The 22,373-nt window shown below is 47.7% G+C and overlaps 1 protein-coding gene across 1 annotated transcript in view; it reads left to right on the plus strand.

The window, feature by feature from the left end:
- The window catches only part of DYNC1H1 (dynein cytoplasmic 1 heavy chain 1), a 1,596,152-nt gene that overhangs the window by 1,031,577 nt on the left and 542,202 nt on the right, over positions 1-22,373 (plus strand). The gene's annotated exons all lie outside the window — the stretch shown is intronic.

Raw genomic sequence — 22,373 nt, forward strand, 5'->3', positions numbered from 1 at the left:
CTCTTTGCCACCCACGAAAAGGCAAAATGCCCAAGCTTTGCCACCAGACACCCACACCCATTGTCCAAAGGCAATGCGATATGGATGAACTGGTCAAAACTATTTGCGTACGCTTTTCCTCCTCTCCCACTACTTCCGTTAGTGGTACGCAAACTACAACAACCTTTCCTGACACTCATTCTAGTCGCTCCAACTTGGGCCAGACAACCGTGGTACACCACGCTGTTGCAGATGTCTGTAGTACCACACCAAAAACTAAACCTATCGCCACGCCTATTTCCGCAGAACCATGGAGAGATCAGACACCCGGACCCAGGTCAGCTCAACTTAGCAATCTGGCTCACGAGTTCATAGAGTTTGGTTACCTCAACCTTCCTCCAGAATGCATGAACATTATTAAAGAAGCTATCCGTCTACTACTAGAGCATGCTATGCTGCTGAGTGGAAACGCTTTGTCATATACTGCCAAAACAACCAAATAAATCCCTTAGACGTGTCTATTCAACACATCATAGGATATCTATTACACCTTCAAAAGTGTAATTTAGCCTATACGTCTATCAGACTACACCTTGCTGCCATTGCAGCATACTTACAAAATCGACATCTGTCTCTTTTTAGAGTACCAGCTATAAAAGCTTTCATGGAAGGACTCAAAAGAATAATTCCTCCCAGAACGCCACCGGCACCAGTGTGGAACCTGAACATTGTTATTACAAGATTAATGGGTCCTCCCTTTGAACCATTACATAAATGTGAATTGCAATTCCTAACTTGGAAAGTAGCTTTCCTAGTAGCAATTATTCTCTCAGAAGGGTTAGTGAATTACAAGCATTAACAGTTCAAGAATCTTTTTTGCAAATGCATCATAATAAAGTGGTTCTTCGTACTAACCCTAAATTCCTTCCTAAAGTCATTTCCCAATTCCATCTAAATCAATCTGTTGAACTGCCATTATTTTTCTCGCAGCCTCCGTCGCAGAAAGAGCTCTACACACCTTAGATGTCAAAAGAGCATTACTGTACTGTGTAAGGACACAAACTTTTCGTAAAACAAAACAACTTTGTGTGTCTTTTTCACCGCCACATAAAGGCAACCCCATATCAAAATCGGGGATCGCCAGATGGATTGTTAAATGCATACAAATTTGTTACCAAAAAGCTAAACGTACGTTAACAATTCCTCCAAAAGCCCATTCAACAAGAAAGATAGGGGCTTCAATGGCATTCTTTGGGAACATTCCCCTAGATGACATATGTAGAGCAGCTACATGTCTTACACCGCAAACATTCACAAAGCAATACTGTGTAGATGTGCAAACTAAACAACAAGCCACTGTGGGCCAGGCTGTACTAAAAACAGTTTCAAACAACTGCAACAGATACTGGTGGTCGCCGCTAGGTGTGGGTACTGCTATACAATCTATGCATAGTGTGTAATCTTCAGCTCATATGCCTCGAACGGAAAATGCTACTTACGAGTATACATCTGTTCTGGCATGTAAAACTGCAGAGTTGCACACGCTCACCCGCCTCCCCGGCTACCTTTATCTGTTCCAGTATTATCTTAATTAGATACAAATCACATGGACATCACTACCTCTTGTACAGCTCCATCACTTCCCTAATGGCAAAAAACAATCTGGGGATGGAGCCGATGCCCATGCGCAGTATCATCCAAAGGAGGAGTCACCTATCCCGTGACTTCCAAAGACTTTTCTACAACAAAACAAACTGCAAACATCCGGGCCCAACACTAGGTGGCCATCTATGCATAGTGTGTAACTCTGAAGCTCTACATGCCAAGAACAGATGCATACTGATAAGTAGCATTTTCCTTTTAGGGGCACCCTGAACCTTCCTTCCTTAGATCCCGATAGAAACAAGAAGAACAAGAAAGAAGAAGACCTGCCGTGCAGCTGTCAACAGGAGGACGACGCCCACTGACGGCCCCAGAACCCTACAGGCCTGTTGATCCTTGAACCTGCTCCTGCGAAACTTCGTCGTCTCCTGCAGGAAGCAATCTCGAAAACCCCGGAGGACCTGCCTGCCTTGAACCTTCCGAAAGACTTGGACTCCCACGAGCAGTGGTTCTGCTCAAACAGCAATACCCCTGGTGCCAGCCAGGAACCGCGAATCCAGTCCACTCTGCACTTGCCTAGCCTGGCCTGTGCCTGAGTGAACCAAGACCACAAGGACGTGCCCCCGGCGACTGTGACCCAAAGTACAGTGCCCAAAGACCCTCCTCGATAAACCAGACTACGCCGGCAGCCGCAGAACCAGGGCCAGGGACCCCTCCAACCGCGACCAGCTGAGGATAAGATTTCCCGACACCAAAAGACACCCCTGGTCCCTGCGGCTCCCTGTGCCTCCCTTGCCTTCCTTTGGGGTACCTACCTCTACTCCAAGATCCCAAAATACCTCTCGAAGTGGTGGTCGCACCTGAAGAATCTCCGTCCCGAGTCTGCAGCCTTTGTTTACTTTTTTACTTTCCCATTGGATAACATTGAGTGCCCAATGGCTCAAAAGCACCCTGTACCCAGCCGCCCAAGTGCCGCTGGAAGTGCAACTTTTACACTACTTTACTTCCCCACTTGCCCTGCGTAAGTGACCAGGAGCTCAGCTCCCACAGCCGCGTGGCCTGCTTGCTTGCAGCCACCAACCGAAAGCCCCCTACCCTCCATTGGATTGCATTGGGCCTACTCTCTCTGCACCCAGCTGCCCTTGTGCCGCTGAGGGTGTAACTACTGTACCTTTCCGGCCCTGGGAGACCCCTAAGTCTATGCCCAGAACCTTAACTTCACCAGTCAAGTACTTACCTAAAAGCCGATAACTCACTTTTCTTCCGTAGGATAACATTGACTGGTTTCACTTGAAAATTCTTCTGTGTGAAGTTTTGGAACTTTCAAATATTCATCTAACATCAGCTGAATAACGAATTCTGAATTGCTCACCTGTGATCAGGAGAGAAGCCAGTACTGTACCTTTTTGCCCAGTACCGAACCGTAAAAGTAATTCTAACTGTACTTACTTGTAACCTGACTTTCCTCCCATAGGATAACATTGGTTGGTTTTTCACTGAAAAGTTTCGAAGTGTGAACTTTTAAAATATAGTTATATTCTTTAAAAATCACTGCAATAACCAAAACTATTTTACTAAACTATTTTCAGCTTAGATCCTGGGACTGAATCTAGGATCTAGTCCTGGAGTTACAAAAGTAATCTATAAAGTAATCCACTGCATTTATGTAGAAAAACCCATTGAGCTCAATGTTAAATTGTGTTTGAAATTGTGTTGCCTATTGCAACCACTGTAGCTATTGTACATGAAAAGTCTATTACATTTTTGCAAAGTAAATACCTAAAGTCACTCATATTGAGAAAAGTATATTTTGATACCTTGTTGGTTCTAAATAAAACGATATCTTTTGATATAAAACAATTGGCCTAGAGTTCAGTTCTTGTGTGTGAACCATTTTCTAGCTGAGTGTGTACAACAAATGCTTCACACTGTCCTTTGATACTGCCTTACTGCTCGACCAAGCTACCACTTTAGAGAGTAAGGTTATAACTAACTTTAACCTCTGCCATACCTCTGGAGAATGGGGACTCTATACACACTGTACCTTACCTTGGTCCAGTATATATAGAGACACTTTCTAACAGGCGCCACGCCTGGCTTCGTAGAACTGGCTTCTCTGTAGATGTCCAAGCCAATTTGATGGACATGCCCTTTGATGGAACCTGCCTTTTTTGGGAAAAGCCAGACTCAGCCCTGGTCAAGTTCAAGGACTCTCGAGCTATTGCCAGATCCATGGGCCTCTCCTCCACTCCTCGTGGCCATTCTTCCTTTTGTGGCAACGCAAGAGGTTTCCTGCCGCGTCGGCCCTATCCTAGCCACCATCCCGCTCAGGCTGCCCAAGCTGTGCATGGACGTGGACACGGTACATTCCGTCCTCAGAATGGAGGCCAGAAGTCATCTGCCATTCTGCCCCAGCAGCTGCAGCCTCCAAGCACTCCTAGGCTGATTCTGCAGGACAACACTACTCCAGTGGGTGGGAGAATTCGTCATCTCCTCCACTGGAGCTCTATAACAACAGACAAGTGGGTCTTGCAGATCGTCCAGGAGGGCTATTCTCTTCCTTTCTTTCTTTTCCTCCTCCTATTCCGCCAACTCAGGATCGGCTGGCGGAGGATCATTTGAAGTTAATCCAAGAGGAAGTTACAGTTCTTTTGGCCAAGGGAGCTATAGAAAGAGTCCCAGCTTCAGAAGTAGGTGGTGGCTGTTATTCCTGCTACTTTCTGATTCTGAAGATGATCAAGGGTCTTCTGCCCAATTTAGATCTTCGGACCGTCCGTTTCTTCCTCCAAAAGGAGAAATTCACAATGCTCACATTGGCTCAGGTCTTGTCTATCCTAGACCAAGGAAACTGGATGGTGGCGTTGGACCTGCAGGCTGCATATTTGCACATTCCCATCATGCCAGGCCATGGGCGTTACTTGCGGTTCAAGGTAGGCCACGAGCACTTTCAGTTTACCGTGCTCCCCTTCGGTCTAACCAGTGCCCCTTGGGTGTTCAACAAGGTGATGGCATTGGTTGCAGCTCATCTGCACACGTTGGAAGTTTGTCTTCCCCTACCTAGACGACTGGCTGTTGAAGGCGTCCTCACTCCAGGCAGTCATCACCCTCCTTCAGACTACAGCGGACCCCCTGCATTTGCTGGGGTTCTCTATAAACGTGCCAAAGTCACACCTGACTCCTTCTCAGATGCTCCCTTTCATCTGAGCTGTTCTGGACACAGTGTAGTTTCGGGCTTATCCTCCCGAGCAGGGAGTCCAGGATATTGAGGTTATAATTCTGATATTTCAGCCCCTATCCTTGATTTCGTTGAGGTTGACTCTGAAGCGGTTTGGTCTCATGGCCTCCTGCATCCTATTGGTAAGACACGCCAGATGGTGTATGCTAGCTCTGCAGTGGGACTTGAAGTTCCAATGGGCACAGCATCGGGGAAATCTCACTGACTGGTTCAGATCTCGGAAGGAACTGCGAAGGATCTGCAGTGGTGGTTAACGAACAGCGATTTGGTCAACGGCAGACTTCTCTCCCTTCCCCAACTAGATTTCACAGTTTTGAATGATGTGTCACTTCTGGGATGAGGCGGTCACATGGGAGAGGCGGAGATCAGGTGTCACTGGTCTCCGGCGGAGACGGGGCTCCACACAAACTTGTTGGAGCTCTGAGTGATTCGCTTGGCATTGAAAGCATTTCTTCCCTCTGTCAAGGGGAAGTTAGTGCAGGTGTTCACGGACACTACCACGTGGTACTGCAACAAGCACGTCCGGGTGGGGTCGTGGTGTGGTAAATAAATAAATAATACCCTATTTTTGACTAAGCATATAGTATAACAGATAGCTCAATAAATAAGAGTCAAGATTCGAGGTAGTAGGAGTTTCTGCAGGTTTATTACAGCATAAGGACAGGATCAGGACAACCTGCATAGGAACAGAGTGACAGGGCCCAGCAGGACAACTGGGGCCCAGCAGCTGCCGGGGCTTGATCTGGGATGAGCGCGCTAACTTTTAATAACAATACATTGACTTATATACATAGCGCAAACACATAGCATTACATTGCAGTAGGCGTAGCAGTGGGTGGAGCAGAAGGCGTGACGCGTAGCAGTCGCGAAAGATAACAGTGAAAAGAGGTGTAACTGGGAGTATACATAGACATGTGATGCAAACGTAACAGAATATGTCATGAATGGGCGGAAACATTGGAGGGGGCTACCTAAGGAGCCGGGACCTCTAACCTAATGGTGCGCGTAAACTGGCAATGACGTGTTACTAGGAGAAGCTGGGGGCTACGAACTCTGTGCTAGGAGCAGAGACTTGAGTCTGGAGGGTCGGAGCGACATGTACCTAAACCCTATCTGGTATCTGATGTTTAGGGAACATGTTGATATAAACTAGAAGTCATGAGGGGAAAAGCTAACTTGATTCTAAGACTGGACCATGCATTATTCTACAGGTAGTGCGTGATGAAGAATATTAAATGACCAGTAAATGCAGTATTTCTCTAACATGGAGACGAGAAGGCTAGACAATGACGGAAACTATTGATGCAGTTCAGTAGCTTAGGAATGCAGAGAAGAAGGACTGAACTGATAGCTGGAATCATAACATACTCTTGGCAGACTCAGAGGCAGAGCCAAGCTGCACCGGGCACTGCGAGGCAGGAAGTAAGTGAAGGGTCGAGGATACAGGTGGGGGCTGTATCGCTCCTCAGCGAGGCTTTCAGGAGACAGGAGCTGAATCTGTTGTCCGGGCCCTTTTGAGGCCTGGAAACGGGGACTTTATAATGAAATAACGTGCACACTGGGAAACGTGGCAACATTACTTTACATATGCCTGATATTCGTAGTATTCACGAAGACTGGAAACTAGCATACTAAAGGTGGACACAACTGGAATTGCGTCATTAATCGGACATGGGGAATAACATATGCATATTGGTCATGCACACATAACATATGATGGATGAGGCGTAGGGACACAGAACATGGCAAAATTTACTTTTCCACATTCCCTCCTTGTCACTACGTTTCCATCAGGAAACATCAATATTCATGATACCGTCTATCATTTCATACAGTACCATTTGCTCGTCTCGAATTGTCTTGGAACGGGATTTAGAACGGGGCTTGGGACTAGGAATACAAGAGGTAGCACACATGCTGCAAATCGCAGGGCCACATTGTATACAGAGGCAGCAGCTAAATATGATCGCTACTGCAATACCTAGAAAGGACAGGACTTTCCATCCCCAGGCGGAAATTATATTCCAGAACCAACCGGACCATGTCCAGGTGCCTGGATCTTGGTGTAACAGATGGGCAATTTTATGGAGTCTGGTTATAGCTGAATAAACAGATGGCGCGTTATTTGGAATGAAAATGCAGCAACTAGATCCGATGACTCTACAGGCCCCGCCCCTATCGGCCAGTATGACGTCAAGGACGAGACGATTTTGCAAAACGACAAATCTCATAGCAGATTGTTCTTCGGTTAGGTTACCTAGAGCAGAGGCAGTCTCATTTACTACAGCTTCAAGGGTTCTTGTTAACCTACGGATCAGTTTACTATTCTGGACAGGTCCTACAAAGAAGAAGAAACCTTTATTGAAATCTGTATACTGTTCTAGAGTAGTTTCAGTATAATCGACAATTGGGGACTCCCTTCTATATCTAATGTGTACTAGATGTGTGTTTCTGTGATAATCAGATGGGGCTAGGAAAACAGGTGGCAGTAGGAAAGCAATGTAACAGGTTCCCTCCCAATCGAGGGGCAGACGGACATATGCAGTTTGACCACAAATAAAATAAGAATGACGTGAAGCTTTGAAAACAGATTTCCCACTGTTACTATACTTGATAACAGTAGTACAGTCACTATGACCTACATGTATGGAACCATAACTACGGACACATAATTCGCCTTTGACAGGTAATACTGAAATAGCAGGTAAGTCTGGAGTAGTATCAGACTGAACATTCAGGACCATGAAATTCGACGAATAATTACCTAAATTATATACTTCGTTTTCTAGATCTAAACCTGTTCTGTGGGGAAGACCTTGCTTGTCTGGGAAACAAGTACTGTTAAGAAAAGACATATCTGTTGAGGATGACGTTAACGTGGACCATGCTCCACACGAACCATTATGTGAGAATGGATAAGGAAAGAGTGGCAGAACTCCCTTCGGTGTCTGGAAAGGGGGGAGTCGACCACACACCCAACAATTAGTGGCATTGCTGGTCTGGTGTGAATAATGTAACATACGGATGAAAGAATTGTTGCGCATAGCAAGGCGGTAAGAATATTCGTGAGGAGGCAGATCACTAAACGTGTGCTCTACTGTAGCATTAGCAGACATATTTACATGAGGAACTGGAAAATACAGATAGAATGCATAGCTGGTGCAGGAAATCATTATGCTGATGAATAATACGAAACTCAGAAAAACGATACATTGAATTGAGTTATTACTGACTCTCTCACTATGGGGGTCTATTTTATACATGTCAGAAACAGTCTAACCGTTTCACCTAGGGGAGGACTTATACAATCAAACTGACTGACTTATTTTACTAGACCTGAGCTTTAACTTATACTCCTGCTGCGGAGTTTTCTCTAACAAGGGAGGGGTTGTAATAATGTCTTGTGCGGGACAGTCCTTTAAAACAATGTCTTGACAGTTTTTAAAATCCTGGGAATCCTGGGAAATGTTCTTGGAGACGGGTTTCAATCCATTGAAAAGTTTTACATGAGAAAGATGGACCCACCCCTTCCTGCCTTCCAACTTGACGGCAGTACGGGTGGTCAAGAGGACCTGACGTGGCTCCTTCCAACGTGGTTCCAGCGGACTTGATCTGTCGAAATTCCGGACCATCACTAGGGAGCCTGGAACGATTTCGTGCGGTGCCACCTCGGTATTGTCTGGAAATGCGGCGGCAACCTGTGAACGACAAGAGTTGAGGGCAGACATCAAGGAAGCTAGGTAATCTGTCAGCATATTACATGAAACATCGGTAATACTTCGGGGTCTAGGAGTACCCCACATGTTAGGGGGGCGGCCGAATACGACCTCATACGGGGACAGACCTGATCTGGAATGTGCGACCATGCGCATATAAAACAAAGCGACTGGCAGAGCTACTAACCAGTCCACACCTTTTTCTTTACAAACTTTGGCAATGCGGATTTTCAGAGTCTGATTATGTCTCTCGACCAGACCGGCTGCTTCAGGATGGCGTACACAATGAAACTTCCACTGGTACCCTAACAAAAGGGAAACGTGCTTCATGAGTTCAGATGAGAATGGCTGACCGTTATCAGAATATACGACTCTAGGGAGTCCGTATCTAGGGAAAAATTCACGAACCAACTGCTTGGCAGTGGTCGCGGCTGTGTAATCTGGGACTGGATATGCTTCTGTCCATCTGGACAAAGCGCATACAACTACAAGGACATACTTGAAACCTCGACATCGCTCCATTGGAATATAATCCATCTGGAGGACCTCAAAAGGGTGGTCAGGGGGCTGGAAACCACCTTGTTCCACCGGGACACTTTTACCTGGATTAAACTGACAACATATCATACAGGTACGGACTTTCTGCTTGGCTGCAGCTCGTAAATGCTTATTGAACCAAATATTCTGGATACTGTCTAACATAGCTTTTTCTCCTAAATGTGCGGGACTATGTGCGGTATTGATAATGACTTGAACCATAGAGTCGGGGAGAAACCATGTGGCTCTACCCTTCGTTAACCATCCTTGATCTGTCTGGACCCCTCCTTGTTCAGACCATTTCTTGATTTCATCGGGGGTAGCATGTAACTGGATATCTATGACGTCTTGTGTGGGGTCCTTAACTGTCATGCATGTAATCGGATCTGGAGTATGTGTCATGTTAACTGGAATGTCTGGAGTCTGTGCTGTAAGCTTGGCTGTGCGGTCTGCTAGATCATTACCTTGGGAAATAATGTCAGTAACTTTCGTATGTGCTTTGCATTTCATGATAGCGATGGATGCCGGTAAATGTATGGAATCTAACAGGGCTTGAATAAGGAGACCATGCTGAATCTTGGTTCCATGAGAAGTCATGAAACCTCTCTCCTGCCAGAGCACTCCGAAGTCGTGTACAACTCCGAATGCGTAACGTGAATCTGTGTAAACATTAACTTTCAGGTTCTTGGCATGTATACAGGCTTGTGTCAGAGCGACTAGCTCTGCTGCTTGAGCGGACAGGGTGTCAATACGGTGTGTTTCAATAACTTCGGTGTCAGTAGTCACTGCATACGCGGCGACTAGTTCTCCTGTACTAGTTCTCATACATGAACCATCCACATAAAGTGTCAGGTCAGGATCTGGTAACGGAATGTCTGTCAGGTCTTGTCTTGGCTTTGTCGTAATATTAACTACTTCCACACAGTCATGTGGGTCAGAATTTGAACTAACTGATGGTAACAGTGTAGCAGGATTCAGGACGTTGCAGCGTCTAATTTCTATGTGTGGCTGGAACAGTGTCAATTCATAACCCGTTAAACGTGCAATTGTCAAGTGCTGAGTTTGTGTTCGGTTTAAAAGAACTTCTACTGAATGTGGGACTTGTACTGTCAGGGAATGTCCTAAAACTATGGAATCACTTTGTCTGATAGCTAGTGCTGTGGCTGCAACTGACTTGAGGCACGCAGGCAACGCCTGGGCGACTGGATCTAATGTGCTCGAAAAATAAGCACAGGGCTTGTATTGTCCTGCTTGATCTTGTGTGAGGACAGATAATGCTGTACCTTCACGTTCAGTAACGAAAAGTGTAAAAGGCTTACTGTACTTCGGTGTAGCTAGAACTGGAGCTTGGCATAGGGCTTTCTTTAATTCGTTGAAACTAAGTGTATGTTCAGATGTCCAAAGGAGGACAGTCGATACGGCTGCCTCCTGTGTCGTTAACTGTATCAGTGGCTTGGCTAGAAATGCATACTGGGGAATCCATTGTCTACAATAAGAAGTAAGGCCGATAAAGGCACGTACCTCCTTCTGGGTTCTGGGCTGGGGAAGACTCGCTATTAACTGGATACGGTCGGGTGTCAACTGCCTACCCCTCTTGGACAGCAAGTGTCCTAAGTATACCACTTGCTGAACACAGAATTGAAGCTTCGAAGGTGACACCTTGTGCCCCATCTCGGCTAGAAAATACAAAACTGTCAGTGACGCTCGTTCGCAGTCACGTTCAGAACGGGCTGTGATCAGTAGATCATCGACATACTGGAGCAGGGCAGTGTCAGTTGGCATGTGAATGTTGTCTAGTTGTCTCTTAAGTGCTTGACTGTAAATACTAGGACTTTCTGTGAAACCTTGAGGAGCGCGTGTGAACATATAGCTCCTTCCATTTAAACAAAATCCGAAAAGAAACTGGCTGTCTGGATGAATTGGAACACTGAAAAATGCATTCTTGAGGTCAATGACAGTGAAAAACGTGGCTTCGGAATCAATGGCTGTTAACAGGGAAGAGATGTCTGGAACAACTGGGTACTGAGGAATAATACATTTATTAAGCTCTCGTAAATCAATCACTAATCGATATACTGGGGGTGCATTTGGATCAGTACGTTTCATGACTGGAATGATCGGAGAATTACATACATTGGAGTCAGTTTCTACAACTACTCCTTGAGCCATGAGCTCGTCAATAATTTTGGATAAGGCTGCTACAGCCTCAGGTGGCAATCTGTACTGTCTGATTCGGGGTAACACTACACCTGGCTTGAGAGTCACACGATAGGGTGTGATTTGCATATAACCTACATCAGTTGGATCTTGCGCCCATAAATGCTGTGGAACATTAGACAATCTTGAATCAAAATCTCGTAATACATAGTGACCCTTAAAGTCACGTAGGAACAGACGTATTCCCTCTGGGGAACAGCAAATAACTGCACCTAATTCTTTCAGTGTCTTGATGCCTAATAGGTTTTCTGGACATGACTTAGTAAGTAACAGATCAGTAGTACGGGACAATGGACCTACTTCTAGAGTGACTGGCTTTGATATCTCGTTAACGATGGGTTTTCCTGAAAATCCAAGGGAAACATTTCTTGAGCCTGAGAGCGGAGCCCCTGGAACTTCGGCATGACTAATTGTGGTCCTACTTGCCCCTGTATCAATCAAAAACTTTCTGTCTTTCCCTAATACTTGACTGTGAACATAGGGACCTTCTTGATCTACAGGTATCTCGATGAGAGGCAAGCCTACCTCCCTCTCTAGGCTGTTTCATGAATATGGCTGGTACTCTGGATACTCAGACTGTGCATACTGATACATCTGTGATGTAACGTGCTGTGTTGCAGCGATAGGCTGCGGTGCTGTAACTGTCTGTTGTGCATTCTGTGGCTGAGGAATCTGTGAAACTTGTTCTTGTCTAAGCGGACGTGGTCTTTCTTTAGTCTTACCAGTAGCTATGTTGTGTTTCAGGACTGCACACTCGTTTATAAAATGACCTGGCTGTTTACAATAATTGCAGTTCCCTTTAACGGGAGCTGCAGGATGACTGGCTTGATTCGGACCCCTCTTCTGACTGTCTTGAGGAACAGATTGTGCAACTAGCACTTTCATTTTCGTGTCTTTCATACGTTTTCTTTCGTGTTCTTGCTCTTCTCTGATTCTATTCTGGTGATACTGGAGCATCTGGAGCATCTGGGACGGAGTATTTGCTTGCCAGGTGCTTTCGACTTTCAAAACTCGATTTTTAATTTGTGGACTTGAATTCTCGACTAATTTGGTAACGAATAGGTGAGGGTATGACTCACTACTTGTCTTGAGACCACTGTTGATACTGAAACATTTCTCAAATCTAGAATAAAAATCACTAATATCTTCATCTTGTTTCTGTTTACAGGCTGAGATTGCATCCCAGTCTTCTTTTCTCGTTGTCAATAATCTGGGTAAAACTTGAATCAATAATTCTGGTAATTCTTTACATTTATCTCCAAGACCGGTACCTGGTACTCGTGCCTTGTCTTCAGCTTCTAGAGCTGCCCAATCGATCTTTTTCTCTCCCACCTCCCATTCTTTTTCCTTTAGCTTTTCATACACCCCTGCGGGTAACAGGACCTTTAACATTTTAATGATGTCTGGGTAAGTGTATTCTCCCATACGGAGCATGTCTTTTAATTCTCTATGGAACCCTGCTGGATCTTTGTCATGACAGGGAATTAATTTCTTCATTTCAAGAAGTTCCATCTTTGATATTGGAGTGTATACAAACACTCGTTGCATTACGCCACCCGCCCCTTGGACTGGGTGGACTTCTCGTAACGGATTCTGTCTGTCTATGTAGAATGGTTTACTTTCTGGGGGTGAGACATGAACAAAGTGCGGGTTCAGGAACGTTCTATATTTGTGGCGCTGTTCTAGAATGATACTGATTAAATCGGTACCTAGACCTCTCCATTTGTACTGGAGTAACTCGTTCAGGACATCATGTAACGGACCTGGATCAGAGTGTTGACCCTCATACAGAGTAATGAGGTACTGGATCATATACATACCCACCAGTCGTTGCTCGGCTGGGGGCAGTTTCAGAAACATTTGTGCCACTATTTCGTCTGGAAAAGTGGTAGAATCAGTAGTCCATCGGACTGCTGATCGGGCTAGTTCTTGTTCATGCATAGTACTTAATTCGCTATAACCGATTCGTGATTTCAGAATGTGATCGGTAGCTTGAAATACTTGCTCTAGAGAACCTTGTTCTGGTGCTGGATGATGAAAAATAGACTTGTGTTCTAGACGTAAATGGCGATCTGGAAATCTGGATTTTCCTACATACGCTATTCTGTCGGAATTCTCGTCTTCCTCTTCAGGATCAGAGATACTTTCTTTCTCGCTTACTTGTGCTGCTTTACGCTGTTCGTGTAACCTTATTATTTCTTTACGAATTTTCTTGTACATACTCTCCATGGCACTGACGGTCTTGTGCTTACCCTCGGCTATATTATCACTCCACCTTGTCAGGATTCTCATTTCGGCGGGATCTTTAGACGGGTAATCTTGTTCTCTTATTAGACAATTGATCAGGAACTTTAATATCATGAGCTGGATCTCGGCTTTCCTTTGAGACATAATCTCGCCAATACTTTCTGGATCATCCCCTGTACGGATGAAACGATATATTCTGTCTAGATCTTCTTTCATATTCGGTAAGGTGACTAGATACTCGGTCACTCTCCTTACACGTAAGGAATATAAAACCATATTATATTCGCCTGGAACTGGATCATAGACACATTCGTTAAGGGCTTGTCTGATTTCTGTGACAGACTTATTACTTTTAGGAGTACGCTGTGATGCTTGAGCATGTAATTCGAGTGCTGATAAACGTTTGTGTGGCGGTGGGGTTTGAGGAGTAGCTCCTCCTGCGGCCCCTAGACTGGAGTCGTCTACTGAGGCTCTACGTCCTGGCAGAGTGGGAAATGGAACTGTAGGCTGGACCGGGGGTACCGTAACAGGTACTCCGGTGTCTGGAGGAGCGGGAAGTGCCTGATTTGCAGGGACTGGCGGAGCGCGAACAGGATTTGCATATTCTGGAACTGTGTCGTCCAGATAGGACGAAATAAAAATATCAGCTGCGGTCGGTTTGTGACGTAGCTTGGTCGGAATTAATGGTGGCGGGAAATTACTAGATGCCTCTGGGGTTGCTTTTGGCAAGCCTTCGGCAAGCAGAGGATACATACCCTTAATAAGGGCATGCCTCTGTCTGTCTGACTGTTCGGCTTTGACTTGTTCACCTATCTCGATTAATTCTCTTTCTTGGGCTCGTTCCTGGGATTCTCTACTTAACTCCGACTTTCTGACTTCCTTTTCAGTTCTTCTATGAGCTTCCTTACGCCATAACTCGATGGCATCTTTCTGTGACTGTCTGGCTTTCTTTTTCCATAATGCTTCTTCTACTCGCATGATACATTCGGCATCCCATGTACCCGATACGGGCCATCTATACTTTTCTTCTAACTGTTTGGTATACTCTACCCATAAATCTAGATACAGTATGGCGCTTATGCCATGTTTCTGATACATAAAATGACCTGGACTGTCCCTAGGTGGGACAGGAACCGCTTCCTCTAACAGACCCTTTCTAGTTTTTAACTGTCGTAATCTTGAAAAGAGCGGCATTGTAAACTTGAATCGGAACACAATACAATACACGAAGAACAATAACAATTGGGAAAACAATTCAGGCATACCACGACATTGGAAATACATTAAACAATATCATAACATAACAGTTCGAACAGAATATTACCTGAAAATACTGAGAACAGACATACAAGAATTTTCTCGAGAACGGAACAGACTAGAATTACTGGATGCACTGCTGTAACAGTACGGAACATACCGGTCCCATAAAGGGACGCATCAAGACCCGTATCCACCTAGGTGAACACTTCGTTTGTGAGTCTGGGCACCACCAACCCACGGACCAGGAGTCAATTTAGATTGGTCCTGTCTAGATACTACCCCAGCAATGGTACTCACCGGGCAGCACGGAACGGAAAGCCTCGGACGGGACTGGACTGCTACGACGACGGACTTCGGACTTCGGACTTCAGTTACGGGTGGGCCTCCGGATACCTCGGACCTTGGACTCTCGGCTTGGGCTCTGGTCGGGACTCGCCGCGTTCCTCCACCGTCTCGTTTGGATGCTGGACCGCCTCCTCCGTCTCCTCCGTGGGCCTGAGGGATACTTGGAGCAGAAATATCTGCACGTGGCCGGTATGGTTCCGTCACGGCTGCAGAGGGTCAGGGGGTCGGCGTGGCTTCACCGACGCGTGGGGAAAGGGCAAGTCCCTGTTCGGGCGCCATTATGTGGTAAATAAATAAATAATACCCTATTTTTGACTAAGCATATAGTATAACAGATAGCTCAATAAATAAGAGTCAAGATTCGAGGTAGTAGGAGTTTCTGCAGGTTTATTACAGCATAAGGACAGGATCAGGACAACCTGCATAGGAACAGAGTGACAGGGCCCAGCAGGACAACTGGGGCCCAGCAGCTGCCGGGGCTTGATCTGGGATGAGCGCGCTAACTTTTAATAACAATACATTGACTTATATACATAGCGCAAACACATAGCATTACATTGCAGTAGGCGTAGCAGTGGGTGGAGCAGAAGGCGTGACGCGTAGCAGTCGCGAAAGATAACAGTGAAAAGAGGTGTAACTGGGAGTATACATAGACATGTGATGCAAACGTAACAGAATATGTCATGAATGGGCGGAAACATTGGAGGGGGCTACCTAAGGAGTCGGGACCTCTAACCTAATGGTGCGCGTAAACTGGCAATGACGTGTTACTAGGAGAAGCTGGGGGCTACGAACTCTGTGCTAGGAGCAGAGACTTGAGTCTGGAGGGTCGGAGCGACATGTACCTAAACCCTATCTGGTATCTGATGTTTAGGGAACATGTTGATATAAACTAGAAGTCATGAGGGGAAAAGCTAACTTGATTCTAAGACTGGACCATGCATTATTCTACAGGTAGTGCGTGATGAAGAATATTAAATGACCAGTAAATGCAGTATTTCTCTAACATGGAGACGAGAAGGCTAGACAATGACGGAAACTATTGATGCAGTTCAGTAGCTTAGGAATGCAGAGAAGAAGGACTGAACTGATAGCTGGAATCATAACATACTCTTGGCAGACTCAGAGGCAGAGCCAAGCTGCACCGGGCACTGCGAGGCAGGAAGTAAGTGAAGGGTCGAGGATACAGGCGGGGGCTGTATCGCTCCTCAGCGAGGCTTTCAGGAGACAGGAGCTGAATCTGTTGTCCGGGCCCTTTTGAGGCCTGGAAACGGGGACTTTATAATGAAATAACGTGCACACTGGGAAACGTGGCAACATTACTTTACATATGCCTGATATTCGTAGTATTCACGAAGACTGGAAACTAGCATACTAAAGGTGGACACAACTGGAATTGCGTCATTAATCGGACATGGGGAATAACATATGCATATTGGTCATGCACACATAACATATGATGGATGAGGCGTAGGGACACAGAACATGGCAAAATTTACTTTTCCACAGTGGACCCTCTGTCTAGAGGCCCTGCGTCTCTGGACGAGGCTGGACCAGCAGGGCATAACCCTGGTGGTTCAACACCTGGCAGGTTCTTTGAATGCCAGGGCAGACAAACTCGGCCATCAATGCCTAGCTAATCACGAGCGACGTCTCCAGTCGGAGGTGGCGCAAGGTCTCTTTCAGTAATGGGGAGAACCGTTGTTATATTTGTTCACCTCAGAAGATCAAGTGCAGTGTCAGTGGTACTGTTCGCTGGAGTTTCCAATACGCCTATCCCCTCTGAGACACTTTTTGACGCAAGTGGAGCTCAGGCCTGTTGTACACCTTTCTGCCCATACCACTCCTGCCCAGGGTTTGGAAGAATAGGATCGACTGGGCCCAAGTCATTCTTGTGGCGCCGGACTGGTCAAGGAGAGTCTGGTATCCAGAGCTTCTGAAAATCAGTATCGATCCTCCCATCAGGCGGCCCCTTCGGGAGTATCTTTTGTCGCAACAGCAGGGGACGGTTCTCCACCCGAACCGGTCAACTCTTCGCCTCCATGCGTGGAGATTGAGCGGCGGCAGTTGATGGTCTTTGACCTTCCTCCTGAAGTCTCTAATGTTATTCTGGCGGCCAGATGGCCCTCCACTAAGTCGGTATGTGCCTGCAGTTGGCAGGAATTTTTATTATTCTGTATAGAAAGGTCCATTGTCCCTTTTTCTGCTCCTCTTTTTACTGTCCTTTCATTCATTCTAACCCTTGCCCAGCAGGGCTCTGCCTTGGGAACTCTCAAGGGTTACCTTTCTGCTCTGTCTGCTTTTTTGCGGCTGCCAGACCAGCCTTCTCTCTTTAAATCTCCTATTGTAAATAGTTTTCTAAAAGGGCTGTGTGAGAAGTTGGCCTGATATGCAGTGCTCACTATTCTAGTGATCACTATGTATCATTCCAACAACCCTTATTGATGTTTGGTTGTAAGTCAACCTGATAGACCAGCTATCCTAGTAGCATGGACACGTGCAGTCTTTAGGCTAAACTCTAGAGGGCGTGTTAAGCCAGCTGTTGTACCATCACATATACCCCTTGAACACCAAGTGAAAGGACACCACAAGTTGTTATGAAAATAAACGTATATTTATTTATAACAAGACTACCCTGGCTCTTTATGAGACAGGGAGCTAAGCACACAACAAAACTCTTAAAGAAATACTTAAAGTTGCACAATTTACACAAGTGCCCGAGGGGCACGAAAAACCATATACTATACAAGTGGAATGCGAAATTACTAGCAGGTAAGTACTACTCTCATAGACTTTAGAAACGCTAGGCCTACAATGCTAAACCTTTGGATTAGAAGCAGGAGGCCTGGGGACGTCGTGTGCAGAGTGGGAACTCTCACGCGTAAGGCGGGACAAAGTCAATGGATCCTAGTAAATGCAAAAGTTAGTGTTTTCGGGCGAACCCGACTAGGTAGGTCAAAAACGAAAATGGATCTAGACCCTTAGAGAGTTGGTCTACGCTGGAGCACCGGGGTACTCGGTTTACCTAGCCCAGGGGCTGCGGCTGCATAGGGTTCAAGTGTCGTCGGGTTTCTTCGTTGATGAACCAGGAGCCTGAAGAAAGAAGTTGCTGGCAGGCGACCAGTGAAGAAGTTCGTGGTGATCCAAGCCTGGATCGGGGAAGAAGAGGACCTGTAAGCAGAGGGGACCAAGTTCTGAATCACTAGCCAGCGATTAAGTGGGCACCAGAGTAGCACCGGACGAAGTCACCTCAACCAGGTGAGTGGGCGCTGCTGGGCTCTGCAGTCTCTCGGACCAGGAGGCGTTGTCGGCGACCAGGATGGAGGTGCGAGCTGTCCCACGAAGATATCTGCTGTCGACGTCGCTGGACCCCAGGATTGGGGCAACAAGTCTTGGCAAATGCAAGCCCACGCGGTGGACTTAAAATGGCGTCTGGAGTGGACCAGGAGGGTCCAGGGTGCTCCTCTGTTGGAGGGGAGCAAGGGCCAGTCTGGAGCAACCAGACCAGCGGTGTTTGTCGTCGAAGTTCGTCGTCAGAGGGCCACTAGCCAACGGGCAAGCGGCCTGGACAACGCGGTGAGCAGCAAAGAGCAGAAGGGCCCCACGCAGATCTTGTGGATGCAAGGGGGCTGAACTTCGGTGCTGGAACTGCTCAGGGTCGGGGCTTCTCTTACCCCAAAGCACTTGGTCGAGGGTCACTCGGTGGTCGTGCTGGACAAGCGTCGTGCAGTCTTGAAGATGGCCGGTCCCTCGAGGTCTCGTCACACCCACAGGTCTCAGCTGGGCTGGGCTGAAGATGTAGGTAGAGGTCAGAGGTGCCAGGGAAGCCGGTTCTCGTCGAGCTGGGCAGTCTTGATCCGGAGGAGAGACTTACAGCAGACCGCGATGCTTGGATGGTGCCTGCTGCTGCAGGGTGACTACTCCTTAGTCACAAGGGAGAAATCTTAGGAAGAGTCTTAAGTTCCTTTCGTGGAAAGTAGTTTCAGGATTCAAAGATGATCTGATTTGGAAGGGGGCCTGCTCCTACCTTTATCCTGCAAAAGGGGGCTGGCACGCGACTAAGTCCTGCCCTATGGGTGGGACTAGGAGGGGGGTGGTTACACCCCTCTCCCCAGCCGGACTTTCCCCAGCTCAGGGGCTGGTGTGCCCCTGGAACTGGTTCAGGCCGGCCTATGCATAGTGAGCACCGGGGTGCCACTTGCAGTCACCTTCCTCTATAGCCCTGCCTACCTGGGATACACAAAATCCTGTCTGGGACGGTGCTGGCACCGCCCCTGGCAGGAAACCCTTTGTCCTTGCCTCCCGCGCTGGAAGGACTCCCAGCAGCAGGAGGGCAGACTTGTGTCTCGGTGGCAGCATCCATCTTGTGGAGCTGAGGCTATGTCTGACTTTAACCGGGGTTACAGGTTACCAACATGTCGTGTCCCTCTAGAAGGGTGGAATGCTAACCCCGTCGCCAGAATTGGCGAGGGGTTAGTATTCCAATTCGTATGACACCTTACTCGACATGTTTTGATAATGTTATACCAGAGTTAGCATTTAACCGCGAGGTTGATAATGCACTTAAGAGTATATGGTATAGCGTTATCATGGAACAGCTATTAGGACTTGGTTCCGAAAGCTGCAAACGGGCTCAGCTCATGCCAAAGCACCATTTCACATTATTCCAAGCACTCTGCCTTCAGGATTGTTAAGGCCTGCCATAGGAGTGACTGATAGGAATATATGTGTCCATTTTAGGGTTAGATATAGGAATACTATATCTAAAGCAAGGGGTGATTACACCACCTTGCCCCAGCTGTCAAGCAGCCAGTTGTGTCAGTTTTGGAGGGCCCGCCAGGGGTGGCATAATACATGCTTCAGCCCCTGGTAGGCCCTGGGTACACCTATGCCCTGGATACCTAAGGTATACTGTACAGGGACTGATAAGGTGACTCAGTATCCAACCAGATATGTACCTAGGGTACATGGAATCCATTTTAACAGAGAGAGCAGTGGGCCTGGGGTCCTGAATGGCAGGGCCCCAGGTCAACTAAGTCAGAAAACCAGCAAAACACCAGGCAAAAAGTTGGGGGCAACCATAGTCAGTGATCTACCTTCCTACAGGCTGGCTTATTTATTTCCAACCCACGCCCTTTATTATGCTGCAATGGGACCTTAATTTGGTCCTCACTTACCTGATGTGCGTTCCTTTCGAGCCTTTACACAAGGCTGTTGTCCATCACAACAACCTTTTTAGTGGCGATTACATCGGCCTGGAGGGTGAGGGAATTGCAGGCGTTACCCAGCTCACCCCTGTGAGAAGTTGGCCTGATATATATAGTGTTCACTCTTCTAGTGATCACTTTGTATCATACCAAACGACCCTTATTGATGATTGGTTGTAAGTCAACCTGATAGACCAGCTATCCTAGTAGCGTGGACAAAAGCAGTCTTTAGGCTAAACTCTAGAGGGCGTGTTAAGCCAGCTGTTTCACCATCACATATACCCCTTGAACACCAAGTGAAAGGACACCACACAAGTTGTTATGAAAATAAAAGGATATTTATTTATAACAAGTCTACCCTGAACTCTTTGAGTCAGGGAGCTAATCACAATACAAAACTCTTACGAAAATACTACAAGTTGCACAATTTACACAAATGCCCGAGGGGCACGAAAAACCATATACTTCAGAAGTGGAATGCGAAATACTAGCAGGTAAGTAACACGATCCAGAGGCTTCAGGACCGCTAGGACTACCTTACTGAACCCTCAGGTTAGGAGCAGGAGGCCTAGAGAACCCGGGTGCAGAGTGGGAACTCTTACGCGGGATGCGGGACAAAGTCTATGGATGCTAGCAATTCTAAAGTTACTTGTGGGACACCCCCGCGCCGCACGGCCACCAGCTGCTGCGTGTGCCCCTTGCCTGCCCCTGTGTCGCTGCTGCCTCGTTCGGCCGATTGCCGGCGGGCGCCGCTGCGGCTGTTTTTGCCTTTGTCTTGCCTAACATTTGTGCCTGTTTTATAACTTTTCTTTCCTTGTTTTCCTTGTTTTGCTGATATATTGTGCCCGTTCTGTTTAACTTGTTACTTCCCCCGTGTTGTGGTTTCCTTCCTTGCTGCCCGCCTACCTCGCCGCCCTCCGCCCTCCCTTCCCGCCACCGCCGCTTTGACCCGCCCCTTTTTCTATTCTGTACCCTCCCCGCTCCTGCCTCCCAGCTGCTCCGCCCACCCGCGCACTTGGCCTTAAATGGCGACCGTGCGACGCAGGTGAGTGTGACCCACTTGTGTGACACCCCCGCGCCGCACGGCCACCAGCTGCTGCGTGTGCCCCTTGCCTGCCCCTGTGTCGCTGCTGCCTCGTTCGGCCGATTGCCGGCGGGCGCCGCTGCGGCTGTTTTTGCCTTTGTCTTGCCTAACATTTGTGCCTGTTTTATAACTTTTCTTTCCTTGTTTTCCTTGTTTTGCTGATATATTGTGCCCGTTCTGTTTAACTTGTTACTTCCCCCGTGTTGTGGTTTCCTTCCTTGCTGCCCGCCTACCTCGCCGCCCTCCGCCCTCCCTTCCCGCCACCGCCGCTTTGCCCCGCCCCTTTTTCTATTCTGTACCCTCCCCGCTCCCGCCTCCCAGCTGCTCCGCCCACCCGCGCACTTCGCCTTAAATGGCGACCGTGCGAACGCGCAGCGGGCGCGCCGATTGTGCGCCGAAGGCGCGCCAAAGGTAAGCCCGTCTGCGCCCGTCCGCGACCGGATCGCGACCAGCGCCAGGACCCCTGGCCCCCGAAGACCCCGACCGACCCGCCTGACGTACTCCGCCGCCACCCTCACCGCACTCAACACCGGCCGACTCCCAGATTGCCATCAAGCCTCTCCACGACGAACCCACGGACCCTTCAGCTGCCACGCCTGCAAGTTCACCTGCACCCGGACCAGCCTCGCACCAGCACCCGCCAAGCCGAACACCAGCAGCACCCACCTCAAGTGCATCCTGCTCAACACCCGCTCCGTCCACAGACACGCCATCGAACTCTGGAACCTCCTCGACACCACAGCTCCAGACGTTGCCTTCCTCACGGAGACCTGGATGAACGCCTCTTCAGCTCCCGACATCGCCATCGCCATCCCAGAAGGCTACAAGATCGTCCGGAGGGACCGAAACGCCAACCAGATGGGAGGAGGCATCGCCATCATCCACAGGAACACCATCCGTCTCACGACCAGCACCGACAACTCCCTGACCAGCGCCGAACACCT

This window comes from Lissotriton helveticus, chromosome 9 (genome assembly GCF_964261635.1).
Source record: "Lissotriton helveticus chromosome 9, aLisHel1.1, whole genome shotgun sequence".
Taxonomy (NCBI): Eukaryota; Metazoa; Chordata; class Amphibia; order Caudata; family Salamandridae; genus Lissotriton; species Lissotriton helveticus.